The sequence below is a fragment of the Petaurus breviceps genome, unplaced genomic scaffold, assembly GCF_028583685.1.
Source record: "Petaurus breviceps papuanus isolate PSGF00001 unplaced genomic scaffold, PetGlider_PUasm1.0 98, whole genome shotgun sequence".
NCBI lineage: Eukaryota > Metazoa > Chordata > Mammalia > Diprotodontia > Petauridae > Petaurus > Petaurus breviceps.
The window spans coordinates 27,745,778-27,764,574 of record NW_027187460.1 but is presented as its reverse complement, the minus strand read 5'-3'; the positions used below and the strand labels follow the sequence as shown (position 1 = coordinate 27,764,574).

Sequence of the window (18,797 nt, the reverse complement as noted above, 5' to 3'; positions counted from 1 at the left end):
ATGTGGGCTCCTTAAGGATAGCTTTTCTATTATTTCTGGTGACCACGGTCTTATATCAATTTTATATTATTGTCATTATTATCTCATCATGATCTCTTTTGGTATGATTTGAATAGAAATGGCCCTGGACGAATGTACTTTCCATGGATTATTCCTTTTCTATTTATCCTTCTATAAACTATTGAATTGACAAATGGATAAAATAGTTGCTTTTGGTAGTTGAATAAAAGTGCAAGATTATTTCTTGCAGGTTCACTGAATGCATGATTGGTACAATTACAGTAACAGACTGAATGATGGGGCACGTTCCCACATGAAACTTTACTTCTACTTGGCCTCCATATTTTGAAAACTTTTAATTTCACAATGCTTGTGATAGTATATGTATTTAACATTGAGAAATATATTGGAAAAAAAAACTTTTCTTGTATGTGTTTTTTTTTTTAAAAGGAAATGTTAAGTAGCACAGTGGATAGAGTTTTGGGCTTGGAGTCAGGAGGAATCAAATTCAAATATAGCCTTAAACATTTGCTAGCTGTGTGACTCTGGGCAAGTCATTTAATCTCTGCCTCCACTTCCACATCTATAAAATAGGGATAATAATAGCACCGACCTTCCAGAATTGTTGTAAGGATCAAATGAGATAATAATTGAGAAATGCTTGGCACAGTGCTTGGTAAATAGTAAGCAAAATATAAATATTAGTTATTATCATCATTATTATTGGATCATTATTATGACTGGGTGGTCATGGACAATAACTGTGTTTATAATGATGTTTCAGGTACAGCATAACTTATTAATTGAATTTTCCAAGATATTCCAAGGTTTATATTTGTAGTTTGGTTATTTGCCATCTTAGTCCATGAAATATAGAGAAATTTTCCTATATAATTCTTGACATCAGCTAATATCTTAGCTATTTAGTAGGGAAGTTTATGTATTCTGCACTGAGGTATTGTACAGCTTCGACCATTTCCTTATGTAATTTACATTGATCACTATTTCCAGTTGGGAGTTTCTTTGCAAAGATTTTGGAGTGGAGACTTGCCCAGGGTAACGTGGCTAATGTCTGAGGCCACATTTGAACTCGGAAGATGAGGCATCATCATCATCATCATCATCATCATCATCATCATCATCATCATCATCATCATCATCATCACATCTTTGTTTTTCTCTGAAAGACAAAAACTTATGTTAATATCATAGAAGTCATAGAATCGTGGGCTAGGAAGGCCATTAGAAATCATTTTTTCTAACATCCTAATTTTATACATGAAGAAAATGAGGTCCAGAGGATAGTCATCCAAGATTAAACCACTAATTAATACCAGAGCCAGGACTTAGATCTTGGTCTTCTATTTGCTAGTCCAATGCATTTTTCAGTACAGAAGAACATTATAAGATGACATGCATTTTAGCGCTTTGGTAATGTAATTGTGGGAAGAAGTTTAGGTTATTTGAGCACAATATGCAATCGAAATGGAAAGATTCTTCCCTGTCCCCATTATTGTCATTATTCCTTAAGGCCTCTTATAATAGGATGTTATTGCTGGACCGAACATTTGAGATCATAGATATTTCCTATTTTATTTTACAGATGAGGAAACCAAGGCCCTAAGAGGTTGTATAACTTGGTCAAGGTTATAGAGACAGTGAGCAGCCAAACCAGGATCCATAGAATCATAGGTTATGAAATATAAGGAAAAATTTAGGATTATAACCTTAGAACTAGAAGGGGTATTAGAGATCATATGGACCATCTACTTTGTGTTACAGTCGAGAAAACTGAAGCACAGAGAGTTTAGATTATGGTCAGGGTTTTTTCTTGAGTCGTTTCAGTTGTGTCTGACTCTCTGTGACCCCATGTGGGATTTTCTTGGCAAAGATACTGAAGTGGTTTGCCATTTCCTTCTCTGGTTTATTTTACAGATGAAGAAACTGAGGCAAATAGGGTGAAGTAACTTGCCCAGGATCACACAATTAGTAAGTGTCTGAGATTTGAACTCAGGAAGATGAGTTTTCCCAACTCCAGGACTGACCTTCTATTTACTGTGCTACCTAGGTGCCCTTGGTCAAGGTTACAGAGGCTACAAGTAAACAGTAAATAGCTAGGATTCATAGAATAATAGATTGTGAAATGTGAAGAAAAATTTAAGGATCACAATATTAAATCTGGAAGAGCAATTAGAGATCATCTTTTATAGTTCTCCCTTCCCTGCACCCATTTTAGAGATGATGAAGTTGAGATCTATATCTATGGAATTATTTGACCAATCAAGGTAGTAATTAGTAGAATCAGAATTTGAACTCAACTCCCTTAACTCCAAATCTAGTACTCTTTTTATTTAGCATGCTACCTCAGAATCTTTAAGCCCTCCAGTAGAATGTAAGATATCCATACTAGGGAATGTTTAATTTTTGTTTTTGTATCCCCAGATTAGCATAACTACTTGCACTTTTTAGTTCTTAAATGTTTGTTGATTTTTTTTTGAAATGAAGGATCATCTGTGATTTAAACAAATACAACTCATTTTATGCTCAAATATTTTGGAGTACTTTTATAGGGTTGGCATTATACAAGGAAGACACTCATTAGTTAGTAAACACTCATTGATAATTATAGGAACTTTCAGAAGACTTCCTTGCCCTACTCCTCAAACCCTCAACACTTGTTAGATGATGCTTCAGATTTCACCAAGTTGATCCTTCATCTCTCTGGGAAAGGGGACAGAGTCATTCCTACCCCACTCTCAACAAACTGAGATAATCTGATGTATAGTAAAAGCATTAGGTTTAAAATCAGATGACCTGGATTTTAGTCCTGGATAAGTCACTTAAAAGCTACGACACCTGATATGAATTACTTTTCCTTTATGAGCCTCAGTTTCCTCATCTGCAAAATGGATATATAATAGATTTTCTTTATTTCACATTTTAAGGATTAGAAAACTATAGATCAAGAGGGCATCTAGCTATCCAAACCCTAATTTAACAGATGAAGAAACGTAAAGAACTTGAACAATTCCAATAATATTTGTGCTGCCTACATCATGTAATTGGGGAGAAGATGCCTTATAAACTGGGTAGTGTTAGATAGGTTAAGGCTGCTATTATTTCACTGACAGATAGTCCTAGTTATTCATATTGTGTCAGTTGCCCTTCTGGGTACTTTGTGAGGCCAGATTTTCCAATCGGGATTTCTTCTTCCTTTGGTTCCCCTCTGGAACTGATCTTGGACTTGATTGGCTGAAAGTCTCCAGGGCACAGCCAAAGATGAGAATTCCTTGCTGTCAGGTGGAGTATCCTATTTTGTTGTTCACAGTCCATTCCCTCAGTATTTGTACAGGGTACTTTACAACTTCAAAGTGCTTTTCACCCACATTAACTAATTAATTCATTACTCCTGTGAGCAAAACCTGAATTTACTGAGAGGAGAATATCATTAGGAAGAATATCTGGAGCCTCATTATTTGAAAGGGTCCTTTGAAACCACGACTGACTTACTCCATCTGAGTTGTTAACTGCTTGACTACCACAGTCTAAGTTACAGGTAGTTTAGAGACAATCAGCCAGTTAACTCACAAGGGTTTCCTGATCACCCACCATATGCTTACTACACTGTGCTAGGCTTTCTAAAAATACAAAGAAATATAAAACACGATCAAAGAATATACAATATCATCCAGGTAGCAAAACTAACACTTTAAAAACAATAAGAGGATTCCAATGTGGCATTGAATGTAAGTGGGTTAGTTGTTCCTGGATCAAAAAGATTGAATGTAGACAGGAGTAGTCAGGGAGGGCTTTTGGGAGGAGGTGGACCACGGAAGATGAACAAGGTTTAGGTAACTGGAAGAGAGAGATGAAGGTCTTTCTGTTGTTATGAGTAAAACTTGTATGAATTGCAGAGCATCCTTGGATAATTATATTTTTTTCTGTCTGTGGGAATGATAGAATCACACAATACATACATTATTATATAGAGAAAGAATGCTTATGATAATTAAATGTAACTGCTTGATTTTCTGGATGAGGATGATGGCAGGCAGCATTGGGAAATGGAAAGGACGTTGGACAGAGTCAGAAAACATGGGCTTCAATCTTGTCTCTGCTATTTTCAATCTTTGTGAATATGAGCCAGTCACTTAGTCTCCCCCTGGAATTTTGTTTCATCATCTGTAAAATGAAGGTATTAAAGTAGATGGTTTCTTTCTTTTCTAAATCTATACTCCCACAATCCTCAGATCAAGCCTGGTGCTTTCAAAACACACTTACAGGGAAATGGGGGGAGGGAGTCTCAGAACTAGTATCATGTTAAATATGTAGTTGAAGATTTCTGTGAAACTTTTCATCACAAATTGGAGCCCTGACCCCTTGCCACACAGGTACCAAACAATGACACCAGGACATTGAATTCCAGGGAAGGGAAATTGATAAGTACTCCCCATCAACTTCTTCCTTGCAATTTAGCATATCAAGGAAAAGAAGCCAAGGCATATTGCCCTATAACAAGAAAATCTATTCCTGAGAAAATGGGGTAATTAAGCAGTGTCCTTTCCATATCCTGTCTTACCTGAATTTTACTCTCATTCTGAACATTTTAGACCATCAAAAGGCACAAAGCAGGGCAGACTAATAAAATTTACTGGTTCCACTAACAACCTTTTCTCTTCTTAAATATTCCCAATAATTCAACTCCTGCATGCTGCTAAAATAGAGGCACATTGTCACAAAGTTCCTATTAGCTTGGCTCTATCCTCCTCCTTAGTGCTGAGCTATCTAGGTACTTAGCTTTTCTTTCATGGCTGCTGACACCCTGAAGTTTCTCTGATTGAAACATTTCTATCACAGATTGGTAAAATTATTTGTCCAAGGTCACTCACCTAGTTAGTGACAGAATCAGTACTAGAACCCAGACTCTAGTTTACAGTTCATGTATCTTTCTGCTACCATGCACCATTCAAGCATCACAGGACAGATTGAAAAGGAAAAGGGACTTCCTTGGGCATCATCATCACCATCATCATCATCATCATCAGCAGCAGCAGCAGTAGCAGCAGCAACAGAAATAGCAGCAGCAGTAGCATCACTACCATTTTTCTAGCTCTTTAAATGCAAAACATATTACAAAAATTATTTCATTTCATCCATAATTATCAGATAAGCTGATCTGGGAGAGAGTCATAGGGGCTTTCAGAGTTGCAGGAATATTTGCTGGATCAAACCTGATAACCTCATGCATATGACCAAATCAAAGAAAAATACATTGTCAGACTAATGATAGACAGACTCATTTTAGAAAATGCTTTTCGAAGCATTGAGTAATAGCTACTTGGATTGTTATTCCACTTTCCATATGAGGAAACTGAGAAACAAAAAATTAGCTCACTTTCCTAAAGTAACACAGCTAATTTAGAGCAAGACTACTAGGTCTAGATTCTAGACCTCCTGATTCTCAGCCCTGAGTTCCCTCCATTAAGCCATCCACAATTTTTTGAGAGGGGGTAAAAAGGAGGAAGGAATATGACAAATTCAATTTAATTAATTTCAATTAAAAACATTTATTAAGCACCTACTATGTGCTAAGGGTTGGGGATGCAAAGAGTCAAAAGACAGACCCTGCCTTCAAGGTGCTTACAATCTAATGTGAGACAACATATAAACATATACAAGGGAAGCTATGTAAAGAAGAAATGATTAACAGAAGGAGGAAATAATTAAAAGAAGCAATTTATCTCAGGATGTAGTATTAAGTTCAGGAGAAAGACTAGGGGTGGAAATAGAAATCCATGAGTCATCATCATAGGGTTGATCGTTAAAGCTCTATGTGCTGATGAAGTAACCAAGAAAGAGTATAACACAGTATACCATAGACAGGATGAGAAGAGGACTCAGAATAGAGAACTGTTGTATGTCTACATTTAGGGGGCTTGCTGCAGTTGATGATCCAGAGAGAGTCTAGGTCAGATTGGTAGAGGGAAAATTAAGAGAGAGCAGTGTCACCAAAACCTGAAAATGAAATATTCTCCAAGAGAAGAGGATGGTCTAAAGTGGAAGGCAGCAAAGAAGTCAAGAAGGATGAATATTAAGAAAAGATGATCAAATTTGTTAATTAAAAGATAATTGATGGTTTTGGAAAGGGTAGTTTCAGGTGAGTGATCAGGACAGAAACTGGTTTGCAGAATGTTTAGAAAAGATTGTGAAGGGAAGAAGTGAAAGCAATGAGCATAGCCAACTTTTTCAAGAAATTTGGCTGAGATGGGAGGAACCTGAGAGCTTGCAGGGATGACAGGATCTTGTGAAGGTATTGTAAGGATGAGAAAGACTTGGATGTGTTTATAGGCAACAGGGAGAGAGACAGACAGAGAGACAGAAAGAGACAGAGAGAGAAAAATGTGAGAAATCAGCGGGAGAAAATGAGGACAATGTTAGAGGAACAGACACAAATGAGATCATACCCATCTTTGCATTTGTTCTATAAAGGAACCCAGAAACCAACAACAAAAAAGTTGTAAGTAAAGCAAAGTATGGCTCACAGGGTAGGGCTTTGTGAGTGCTAGTGCTATCAACTTTCATTACAACCCTCTTCTGGAGCCCTCATCATGGTGAGGAAGGACTTGATCTAGTGATTTTAAAGCCTAAGCCCATGAAGAAGATTCTTGGATTGGTTCTGCCAACTTGGACGAGCTTTAAGTACAAGCCTGGAGAGGGACTCTGCACCTGTCCTTTGAGGAGGAGCTTCATTAAATTTAGAGATGCTCATTACTAGGATTTTTGTGTGTTTATCATGTGCTCTGAGAATGTCTATCAATCTTTTTCCTCCTTTTTGGTGAGAAGTACTAATTTTTCTCTAGCTATCTTTGGGTAACGGGTCCTATACTTTGTTAATATTGCATGAGTCTTAGTTAGGTTACCTTCCAACCTTGTTGTAGTTCATTGACAGTTGCTGAAGGTAGGTGCCCATTTTATAGATGTGAAAACTGAGGTAGGCAGCAGTTAAGTGACTTGCCCAGGGTCAAACAATTGGGAAGTGTTTGAGGCAGAATCTGAACTCAGGTCTCCCTGCCTCCAGCTCCTGCATTCTGTCCACTGGATCACTTGGCTGCCTATATACTCTGTCTATGTTGCTGTTTAGAACCATACTATTAATGATTAGTCTACTAGCTCATTTCTTCTTTTTCACCGTGGGACAAATTTGAAAGTCAAATGGCTAAAAATGATGGTATCCCCATTCTTTTAAATATCAGAATAATTCATATAATTCAGTCCCAAGATAACCCTTTTCTTTCAGACCCTTTCTTTAGGTTTTCTGAACGATGAGAATTGTCACAGACAAACTAAGGTTAATAGCTATTCTTCTGTAAAGTGACTGGAGTTGCAAGGGATGGGAGGAAGTTGAGGAGTGCATAGTTGTATCACTGTGGCATAAAAGATAGTACTAAGTTTGAAATTGATGCTAATAATATCTCACATTATGTCACGTCTGAAGGTTTACAAAGTGATTTCCTTGGAAGACTCTGAAGTAGGCAATGTATTATTATGCCCATATAATAGATTAAGACATTGAGTCTGAAGTGACCTGACCAAGCTCACACAGCTACTGTCAGAGCCAGGACCCTAACCTAGATATTTTGACTCTGATAAGGCAAAACATCTCCTTGCAGACTATGCCCAGACTTTTACTTTGCTTTTTTTCTGCCCTTCCTTTTTCAGTTAGTATACCTTGTATTTCAGACTACATCTTCTGCTTTGACTTAGCCTGAGACAACTCCTTATGATGGTGATCACTTTGTATGGCTTTTGATTTCTTGCCATCAGCTCAGGACAGGGACATCTGCATACCATGCTTCTCCTTTTCCCCCTGCCCTTTCCCCTACTGGACCTGTGACCTGCATAAGGTAGGACAAAGAATGTACCATATTAACAAAAGCTCTCTAATTAGGTCAAGCTACAATTAGTTCTCTAAACCTGGTGACTACATTTGTAGCAGCTGGAAAATCACACAGCTGTCTATGTCCCAGTATCACTATCACACCTCACCGTGTTAAAGAACTTGCTTGCTTCATTAAGGCCTAGAGAGCTAGGACTGAGAGTTTTTCATCTGGTACTATTGGCAAAACAAAACTACATGTCAGGAATTACAACAACAAGCCTTTAGCATAGAAAACAAATTTGTTGCTTAATGCATTTAAAATAGAGCAAGGCCTCATTTTTCTAGTTATGATGAGGGTGAGGCGTTCCGTATAAGAACATTTTGCTTCCCCAATAAGTAAATAAGCCAAGATATTTTTAGGTTCAGCAGAGTGTTGGGGACAGAATCCAGATTGTCAGAGGCTGAGAAACTTCATATAAATCACATTAGAGAGGGGAAGCCAGGCTCTAACATGAAGAATGAGTGAGCTGGAGTTCTGTATTCTCATTTTAATCATTATTAATGAAACTTTCTCTGAAATATACCCCATATTTCCTTCTAATAGAATAAAATATTGGACATAAGGTAAATTTTCCTTGAGAATGCAGGGTCATCTTTTTAAGCATTAATCATTATTTTCTATTATAATGAACTGATGCCCTCAAGGCTTATTCAGTTCTTAATCAATCAGTCAGCAAGTGCTAAACACCTAGTAGGTGCCCAACATGATGGTAATTGGGAAGACAAAGAGAAAAATATAATTTTTGCTATCTGAAAACTTACATTCTAGGGGATGGGATATGGTACAAGGATAGGTGAGTGAATACAGGGTATATCCATGATAAATACAAAAGTGACTTTTGGTAAAGACACATAAAGTCAATTATGAGCAGCTCTCCTGAGGACTGCTGCTGTGAATAACTTTAAGGATCTAATTGCATAGTATAGTGAACTCTCTATTCAGCAAGAAACTAAAGCAAAACATTCACAACAATATAAATAATAACTTATTACTAAGGTGGTCACATAGTCTTAAACAAAATATATTATTCAGTAAGTCACAATCTCCTCAATCAATATAGAGTGCTCAAGTCAAGTCTTTATCTTGACTCCAGGCTGGCTTCCAATCATCCTCAAGCCAAGCATCCTTAAGGGGTAGTGGAAAGAACAAATACCATCCACCCCTAGGTCACAGTAAGCTACAATATCATCAGTCAGCACTGAGTAACCAAGGAAAGTCTTCTTTCATCTTGACTCCAAACCCCATGGCTTCTCTTCCACACTCCCAGCTCTTGCCTGGATTCACATGCAAGCAGTTCTCTGCTTCTGTTCTGTATCTCAGCCCACGGGGACTATTCCACTCCAAGCCCTTTGCAATTTCTGTTTCTAAGAAGAGAGAGCTTAACAGAGTTACAACAATATTTGCACACATTAGGCTCAACAGAGCCACAACAATATTTATACACGTTGTCAGCACTATCATCTCAATTCACTTTCTTCTGACAAATTGACACAAACTAACAGACAAAGCTTCTGTTTGAGAAATCAAACACAAATCAACAGTAAAGTCCAAGGACTTCTGTAAACAGCAATAAATCCCTCTTTTAGGACTTTGTAATGGGAATGTAAATTTTGAAGATCTTCCCTGCCTCTAGGCTAAAGTACACCTGGAGCCTGGGGTGGGAGGCTTGTTTTTCAGTAGATACTTCTTGATTGGCCAGTGGGTCAATAAGGTTGTTACATTCTCTGAGCCAGGAGAAGGGTATATAAACCCTGATTTGGGGCTTTGTTTTGGGGCTCACTTTGAGAAGTGTTCTGTGATTTGATGAAACTCTGGGCTAGCCATTGTCCAGAGCCCCCCGGCTTTGAAACCCAGATGTTGTTTGGTATGGAAGTAATGGTTACACAGTTTGGAAAGCTGTGTACTTGATCTGTTTCTGTCTTGATAATTCTGTCTGTATATTCCGAAGTTCGGGGTGCTGACCTCTTTCCCCTGAATGAGGTAAACGATACATATCTGACTGATTAAAGTAAGCTTGTTAACCCATTTTGAGTTGCTTTCCTTTATCAAAGCAGATCCAAGAACTTGTGGTGGCAGCAGACCCCGAGGACGCTTGGGGTGCTTGCTGCTACAGACTTCTATAAACTTCAGTAAAGCCCTCTTTCAGGACTCTTGTAAACAGCAGTAAAGTACTCTTTCAGGACTTCTGGCAAAGTCCTCTTTCAAGAGACAAAATGCCTTGTTCTGACAAAGGAACATCAACATAGATAGAGTCCTGGACATCAAAAATGTTCACTCTCTCAGTTTCTGCTTGGTCTCGGTTCATGCTTGAGTTTTTACCTGCTCTGCTCCGTCCTGTTCCACCCTTCCTGTTTTGCTCTTTTGGCAAGCTCCTCCCACTGTGGGCTCCATGTGATAATGTTAGGCCTTTTAAGGACAGGGAAGCTCTCCAAACTCCCTTAATCTTATTAAGGGCAATACTAATGTATACTAACAAAGACTTGACACAATCAAAAGTGAGACTCAAAGGCACTTGAATAGCTGAAACAAGCAGCAAAGTACTACTTTGTTTGCCATTACAACATATCATAACAAATGGGGGAATCAAGAATGAGGTCATTGTAGGAGGTCAGTTCAAAAATAGGCAGTTAATAAGCATTTATTAAACACTTTCTATATGCCAGGTGCTATTCTAAGCCTTGGAGATACAAACCAGAGAGGAGGGGGATCATGCATCAGTCCTGAATGAGTGTGTCTAATTAGCTCCATCAACACTACATTTGTGTGTCTGTTTTCCTTCAGCCTATCCAAAAATTATCATTTTTTTGGGGGTCATCTTTGCCAAACTAATGAGTATGAGGCTGAACCTTGGTGTTGCTTTGATGTAACTCTCTTTACAGAGAATGGCAGGGAAGGCCAATTTTTTCTGGACCATGGAGTCCTTGAAGAATTAGGGTGGTGGTGATAAATATGTAATTAACTGGGTAAGATTGACTGGAATCAGATTGTGAAGAGCTTTAAATGCCAGAGGAGTTCAGATTTAATTATTCAATCAAAATAAAACTGCTAAAGCTTCTTGAGCCAGGAAGCAGCATAATGGTTTCTAAAATGAAGTAAATAACAGGTCACTTTCATGATAACCATCCCCGTTAGGTAGGTAAACAACTATTATTATTTCCATTTGAAAAATGAAGAATCTGTGCTCAGACAAATCAAGTGATTTCCAAAGGTTTGTTGTTATTGAGTCGTTTCGGTTTGTCAGACTCTTCATGACCCCATTTGGGGTTTTCTTGGCAAAGACAGTAGAGTGGTTTGTCATTTTCTTCTCCAGCTCATTTGACAGATAAGGAAACTGAGGCAGCCAGAAGTTAAGGGACTTGCCCAGAGTCACACCACTAGGAAATGTCTGAAATCAGATTTGAACTCAAGTCCTTCTAACTCTGGGTTCAGTGCTCCAAACTAGGGCAGTCTGCAAAATCTAGACTAGAACTGAGACAGACACAAACAGGACTGGGAAATGGAAGGAATATAACCATCTATACTGTATCCTTTTCAATTTCAGGGAACCTCATGGAACACAGTCAAGCTATATCAGCAGGAGGGAGTCCATGATAGTTTCACAAGATGCTACCCCCAAGATTCATTTGGTTTCAGGATCCAATGCTGGGACTAAAAGTGATCACAGAAGAGTTAAATGAATCTGTCTATACTAAAAGCAAAAGGCATTTTTTTCCATGTACAAGGGAAAATTCTGTGGCTTAACTGGAGAGACACAAATGACCACAGGGAAGCAAGAGTAACAAGGGCAGCATACCAGGGCAGTACTCGCCCTCCACTCTGGCTCTGTTTCCCTGGCATGATGCTGCTTTTGTCCCTTCTTCTAAAATCCCCCTCACATGCCTCATTCTGGCATGGAGGGGAGCCCAGGAGACCAAACAAGTGGAGCACAAGCTTTGGCAGCTCTTTTTAATCTAGAAAATTTTGGGGGACAAACCTGGTGATAGATTGTGACTATCATTCAAGGCTCAGCCTCACTACCTTCATAGAGTTCATCATTAGACATCTGGTAAACCAAGCATGATTTTTGTTTTTCACTCTGACAACTCATGAATACCACCTTCAGAAGTATAGAAGGGCTGATGAAGACTCTGTGCCTGGCAATGGTATGATGATCTTCTGAAATGTTGAAAGAACTTGGTACTCTTGACTAGGACTAGAATATCTCTGTGTTTTTTTTTCTTTGATTTTTTTGAAGGGGGAAATTCAGGGCAATAGGGGTTAAGTGACTTGCCCAAGGTAACATGGCTAGTTTTGTGGTAAGTGTCTGAGACAGAATTTGAACTCAGGTCCTCCTTTCTCTAGGGCTAGTGCTCTATTCACTGTGCCACCTTGCCACCCCCATCTCTGTTTTTCTCTAGTTTTGGAAATACTTTGCAAAGTCCCATGATTCTAGGCCCCAGGGAGAATTCCTGTAGACAGTGAATCAATCCCTTTGCAATGATTGTCTCTTTTGGTATTATGACTCAGTTGTACTATTCAGAGACTGCAGAACTCTTGGTCTGATTGCCAGTCAGAAATTGAATGGCAGCAGAAGTCAGCCTTATGAAGTCCCAGTTTTTCATTTGTGACCTGTGGCTTAGACCCAGATTCTTTTAAGATGGGCCGATCCATTCCAAAGTGAATTCCTCCATCTTCCCCAAGAAAAAAAAGATTATGATAACTTATATTTATATAGCACTTTAAGATTTACAAATTAATTTGCTCATAAGAGTCTTCATAATGTTGTGTGACGGAAATTTTGAGTAAGAAGACTTGAATTTGTTATTACCTGCATGACCAAAGATAAGAAGTTAGAGCATTTATTAAGTGCTCACTGAATGCCAGGTACTATGCCAAGTGCTAAGGGATACAAATACAAGAAAACAAGGTGTTCCCTACTCTCAGGGAACTCATGATCTAATACAGGAAGATAAAACAGAAAGGGGAGCTCCCTCATGGGGCAAAGCTGCTGGTGAAAAGATGGACAGTTGGGAGATCAAGTTGATTTGGGAGTGAAGAGAACAGGGTTGAGTGCCTTCATGAAATGGTGATCAGGACCAGGGACTCACTATTGAAGGCGACTCATTCATCCTCTATGGGTTTCAGTTTCCTCATCAGTAAAATGAGGGCTTTGGACAAACTAATGTCTAAATCTTTTTTTGCTCAAAATCTATAGGTTGGGAGTGCAAGTATTAAGAGAGAAAATTTATAGAGATTTAAGAATTAAAACAGATTTCATATACAAGATCTCTTTTTTTTTTGGAGGGGGTCAGGCAGGGCAATTTTGGTTAAGTGACTTGCCCAAGGTCACAGCTAGTAAGTACAAGATCTCTTTTGATCTTACTATCAAGTCTGTGAGGTATATATGTATTATCTTCATTGTCCAGATGAGGAAACTGAGACCAAGGCAAGTTAAGTGTTTTGGCCAGTTATAAAGTTTACAAACTCTGGTTTTCCTTGATTCCAAGATTAGTATTTTTTTTTCTCTCTTATCATCCTGCCTCTGTATATCCAAACAGCTGGTAAATGTCAGTCATGATTAAAATCCAGGTCTTTGGACTTCAAGTTCAACATCCTCTCTTCTGTACTACTCATTGGACAAAAGAGTCATAGGTTTTGGAGGGATCAGGCTCCAACAATGCCATATTCCATCAAAATGTGGATGTTCATGCATGAATTCTGTGCCAGACAGATCTCTCACCACCTTTTTCTACTTTATCCCTGTTTTATTCTGTATTTTTCAAATCACTCTACAATCATAGCCTGTCTATCCATCTCAGGCAAATAATAGTTAGGGCTTCTGAAAGGCTTTCTGGAATGTTTATCATCTTCATCAAAGGCACCTGGCAATCACAGCCTGTCTCTTTGTGTAGGGTAAGCAATCGTTGGCAACTTTGCAAAGCCCTATGGAATATTTTTAGTGTCATGCTTGTTCCTGTGAAGTTCCCCCTCACTGAGTCAAACTTCTACTGTTGCTAAGGGACAGGACTGGGTTGGGAGGTAGCTGCTTTTATGTGCAGGCAGCTAAATGCCTGAGCACTTAGGAGGACATGGGTGGAGTTATTGATTCTGAATGACTGACAGGGGCTTAGTTATGGGAGGCACGAAGAACAATCAGATCATTCACAATCCTGGAGATGGAAGAGTTGAGTAGGAGAGGGTTTAAACTGCAGAAGGATTGGCAATAGCTTTCATCCCACCCAAAGCTGTCTGCAAGAGACTTCTTATAGAATGCTCTTTCCTCTCAATTCAGTTCAGTTCAATTTTCTAAATCTACAATTCTATTATTCAGTTCAATCCAATAAGCACTTACTACTTACTACATCAACAAAATGAAAAATAGTTTTTGTCCTCTAGGAGGCTAGTATTAGGGGGCTAGTGTTTTTATAGGAGGAGCAGTCAGGTGGTACATCGGATTGAGTGCCAGGCTTGGAATCAGTAAAACTCATCTTCCTGAATTAAAATCTGGTCTCAGACACTTACTAGCTGTGTGAACCTGGGCAAGTCACTTCACCCTGCTTGTTTTAATTTCCTCATCTGTAAAATGAGCTAGAGAAAGGAAATGCCAAACTAATATAGTATCTCTTCCAAGTAAACCCTCCCAAAAAGAGATCACAAAGAGTTGGGCATGATTGAACAACAACAGCAACAAATTCTTTACAGGAAAGTAGCTAGTTAATCAACAAGCATTTATTATTAAGTGCCCGGCAGTGTTCTAGCAGTGCTTTAAGAGCTGAGGATACAAAGGAAGTCATAAAAAAGGCCCTGTTTGAGTAACATCAATCAATCAATTGATTGATCGATATTTATTAAGCATTTGCTATGTGGCAGGCACTGTGCTAAGTGCAGACAATGGGGAAGACCACATGTAAATAACTAGGTAAGATAAATAAAAAGTAGATGGAAGGTAATGTGAGAAGGGAAGGCACAAAAATCTTGGGGATCAGGAAAGGCATTTGGTAGAAGGTTGGATTTAAGCTGAATCTTGAAGGAAGTCAAGAGAATTGAGGCAGTGTTGAGAGGGCAAAGCATTCTAGACACGATGGACAGCGAGTTTAAAGCACTGAGATGGGCATGTGTGTGGTAGATTGTCATGTCACTGCATGGAGGCTACTGTAGCTGGATTGTGAATGTGTTGGGGTATGAGAAGGTCAGGAGATGAAAGGATTTTAGTGCCAAACAGAGGACTTCATATTTGAACCTGTGCCAACAGGAAGTCACTGAAGCTACTTGAGTAAATGAATGATCTAGTCCAGGGGTGGGGGACTTGTGGCTTCCAGGTCACATGTGGCCCTTTGACTGAATCTGGTCCTCAAGGGCCACACTTGAGGACATAGAGGACTACATGTGGCCTTGAGGTCACAAGTTCCTCACCCCTGAAATCAGACCTAAGATTTAGAAAAATCACCTTGGCAGTTGTGTGGAGGGTATATTGGATTGGAAAAAGATTTGAAACAGGAAGATCAGTTAGAAGGTTAATGTAATAGTCCAGGTAAGAAATGATCCCACTATTGAAATTAAGGTAAATTGAAGGAAAAAAGTTCCAAGCACATTCACTTTATTGGTAAGGATCGCAGTTACCAACAAATGAAATCTTTAGCTCCTCAGCAAGCCAAGACCCTGAATGAGGATTGACAGATTATTTTTATGGACAAAGGAGGAGCATCCAGAAATTAGAAGGCAGAATCATAGATGGGGAACACAAGATGGCTGTTTACAAAGTCAGATGTATCATAGATGTGAGGGACAATATGATTGGCTGGAAATTTGGAAGGCAGAGTTAGCAACAACCCCTCCTTCCATCTTGTTGCTACAGAAAACTCATTGGTAGTGCCCAATTTGTCAACCGGGTGAAGCCCACCCCTCAAAATGCAAAGGAGTCCAAGCTGGGTTGAGAGTAGGAAAGTTTTATTAGGAGGAGTATTGTATACTAGTGCTGAGATCCCCAAAAGAAGCCCATAGTACAGGAGAGGCAGGGGAGATTTATGCTTGAAAACCACAAAGGGAAGGTTTGATGATGGGTTAGGAAAAACAATGGAGTCTTTCCCAGGGTGGGACAAAGAAGCAGGATGTTTTGCAGGAACAGATGACTGCAAGGCTGGTTTGGGCCAGTTTGGGTGGGGGTGACACAGCTTAGTAAGGTCAGTCAGAGAATACTAGCAAAGGTGTCTGGGAGTGAGTAAGACTTTGGCTCATTGCAGGTCCCTGATTGACTCCTTTCAGCAAACAAGTTTACTCTGTGTCTAGTGCATCTTCCTGGTAAGGTAACTCATGGAAAATAGACATATTATTCTCCAGGGTACTTCCACAACCTGCATGTCTAGGTTTCACAGTGAAAACAGACAGGGTTTTCTTGAAGGATAGCCAGTGTTGCAGAGATAACAGACTTCTTTTAATTAAAATGATTTATAGGAAAACTGAACTTTTAAGCTTAACTCAGAGGGGAAGACTCAACTTATAAACCTATGAACTTCTGAACTTAACTCAAAGACAAAGAAATGTGACTTGGGCAACTATACAAAATGTCAGTAGTGATGCAGAATAGAATCAATTACAAAAATGGACACTATGTCAATTTGATTTTCTCAGTTCCCCTCTTCGATTAATAGAAGACAATTCTTCTATGGATCACCTATTTGTAAGCTAATTCTCAAAGATTTTTAAAACAGTCCTTATTAGCAGTGTGCATTAACATAAACTTTTCTGGTTCAAGTTTGGAATATGCTTTAATGCGGCAACTCAGGCCAAACCTAAAAAGAATAATAAGACAGAGGGGAATTAGGGTTTGTTTACCAGGTCACTTCCCTATAGCCAAGTGAACCAAGAAGACAGATTCCCCCAGGTGTCACCTGGGAATTTCTTCTGTATCTCATTGGATATTATGTAGGCTTATCACAAATTTTCCTGACCAGTTAATGTAAGAACAACAAAATTGATTGATTATATCACAAGTCCTTCTTTGTGAAGCTGTTATAAGGTCTAAGATTATATGATTTGGTAAAACCATTTGCACTAAAGAATCTACTTTGATTTGAAGGGAGGAGATGAATTGATCTGTGAGTTGGGGGAGTTTCTTAATTTCAAATTATAGATTTCTTGTCGCCTATTCTAATGGAACCCCAATATGTGGAAATAGAGACCAGATGCACTTAATCTAATAATGAGACCAACCTTGTTAAACAAACTCTATAGGTAAACTGAGTCAAGCTACAGCTAAAACATTTAGAGAGGTAACCATGGACTTAATTTGAGAGGGGGATTTACATGTCACTAAGGTAATCAAGAAAACTCAGCAAACACCAACACCATGAAAGAAAGGGCAAAATGATGCAATAATCATTAATATTAAATAGCATCAAGTCATCTTATGTCCTCTTAAACCACTCCCAATGTCCATTTAATTAGTGCACTTTATCTGGTCCCCAGAAACATTTTCTCTTGGACATTTTGGAATAGGCCTCATTCTCAGGGCAGCTCTAAAGGGTGCTCCTCCTAAATAGATTGGTTTCTCTGGTTCCAAGTCACTTGGAGAAAATTCTGGGTAATTTTGCTAAAAATCTGCCAGTAATAAGGCTCAATACAAGTTAGTACAGTCTCCTAAATTTGCTGGTTTTTTTTGTGTGGTGAAAACCAGATCAAGTCTTACGGTTCTGATCTTACTAATAACAAAAATATAAGAAGAACATCAAATTAAAAACCCGTAACTCACCTGAAACTTCAGAGAATTTCAGCTGTTACATGCTACTTGTTGTTTCTATCTTTACTTAAATCCTGTATCTGATATAGATATTGCCAACAATGAACTGAAGAAAGAATTTAAAAGAGAATCTTTGAGGGCCTGATTTGTAAAATGGGCCCTTCTGTCTCTTAAAATGATCAAACAGATATTTCAAATAGGAAAATAATTGTGCCTTCTTCACAATTATCAATTCAATTTTGTATGTAAAATCTTTAATCCTAATTTAATTTTTTATTATTCCATTAGAAACATTTGAAAGCCAATTATATATATAGTTATATATTCTAGTTTTTAGAGAAAAAAGTCAGATCCTGTTGATTTTTTTTCAGAATTTACTACTCCATTTAATTAAATAAAACCTTTTACATATATGTCTTATTAGAAAAAAATTTCCATCTTTGCCTCAATTCTCTTCTTAGGAGGATGTCATCTTTGCATCATCCTAAAATCTTATTCTAAAATATTTCAAAGACCTAATCCTATATACAAATATTTAACTATTAGCAAGCCCTAAATCTCATTTACTTAGTTGCTTAGGATATAAAATTGCCTGCTAATTTAGAATGAAAACTATAAGATATTTCATACTTGCATCCCATTATAGTAGTGCTGGAGTGTTGCAGCAACAAGATTCATTATATTAAAAATGACAACTTTACCTGCTGGTTAGAGAGATTTGGTATGAAAGGAAGAAGCAAAGACTTGGTTGTAATAGCACCAAGACTTGTCCTCTAGACCTAAGCCTAAGGGCCTAGAATTGCTCAACATAGGTACAATAAGATAAAGCACCCTTAGTTCTGTTTGATTTCAGGTAAGAATTATAGTTCCTTTTTGGAATAGCTAATCAAACATAAAAGTTCCATCTTATTCACATGATATCATAGTCAAGCTCAGGATTAACCAGGTGGGAAATAGTCCTATTAAAAAAGGAAATAACACAATGGGGAAACTGAGTCAAGGGGATTCTACCTTTAGCTATGTAAAGATTGTACCCTCAACTTTTTTAGACACAGATATCCACTTGTAGAATTTCCCAGATAAATCTCCCTTTGAACAGCTTGTGGCATTTCCCTTGAATGGTAGATTTCTGACTTAATTAT

At 38.3% G+C, this 18,797-nt stretch overlaps 1 pseudogene; it reads right to left on the bottom strand.

The window, feature by feature from the left end:
• Nucleotides 1-16,608: 16,608 nt before the first annotated feature.
• LOC138156038 (cyclic AMP-dependent transcription factor ATF-1 pseudogene) overlaps nucleotides 16,609-18,797 on the bottom strand; it is a 5,767-nt pseudogene continuing 3,578 nt past the window's right edge.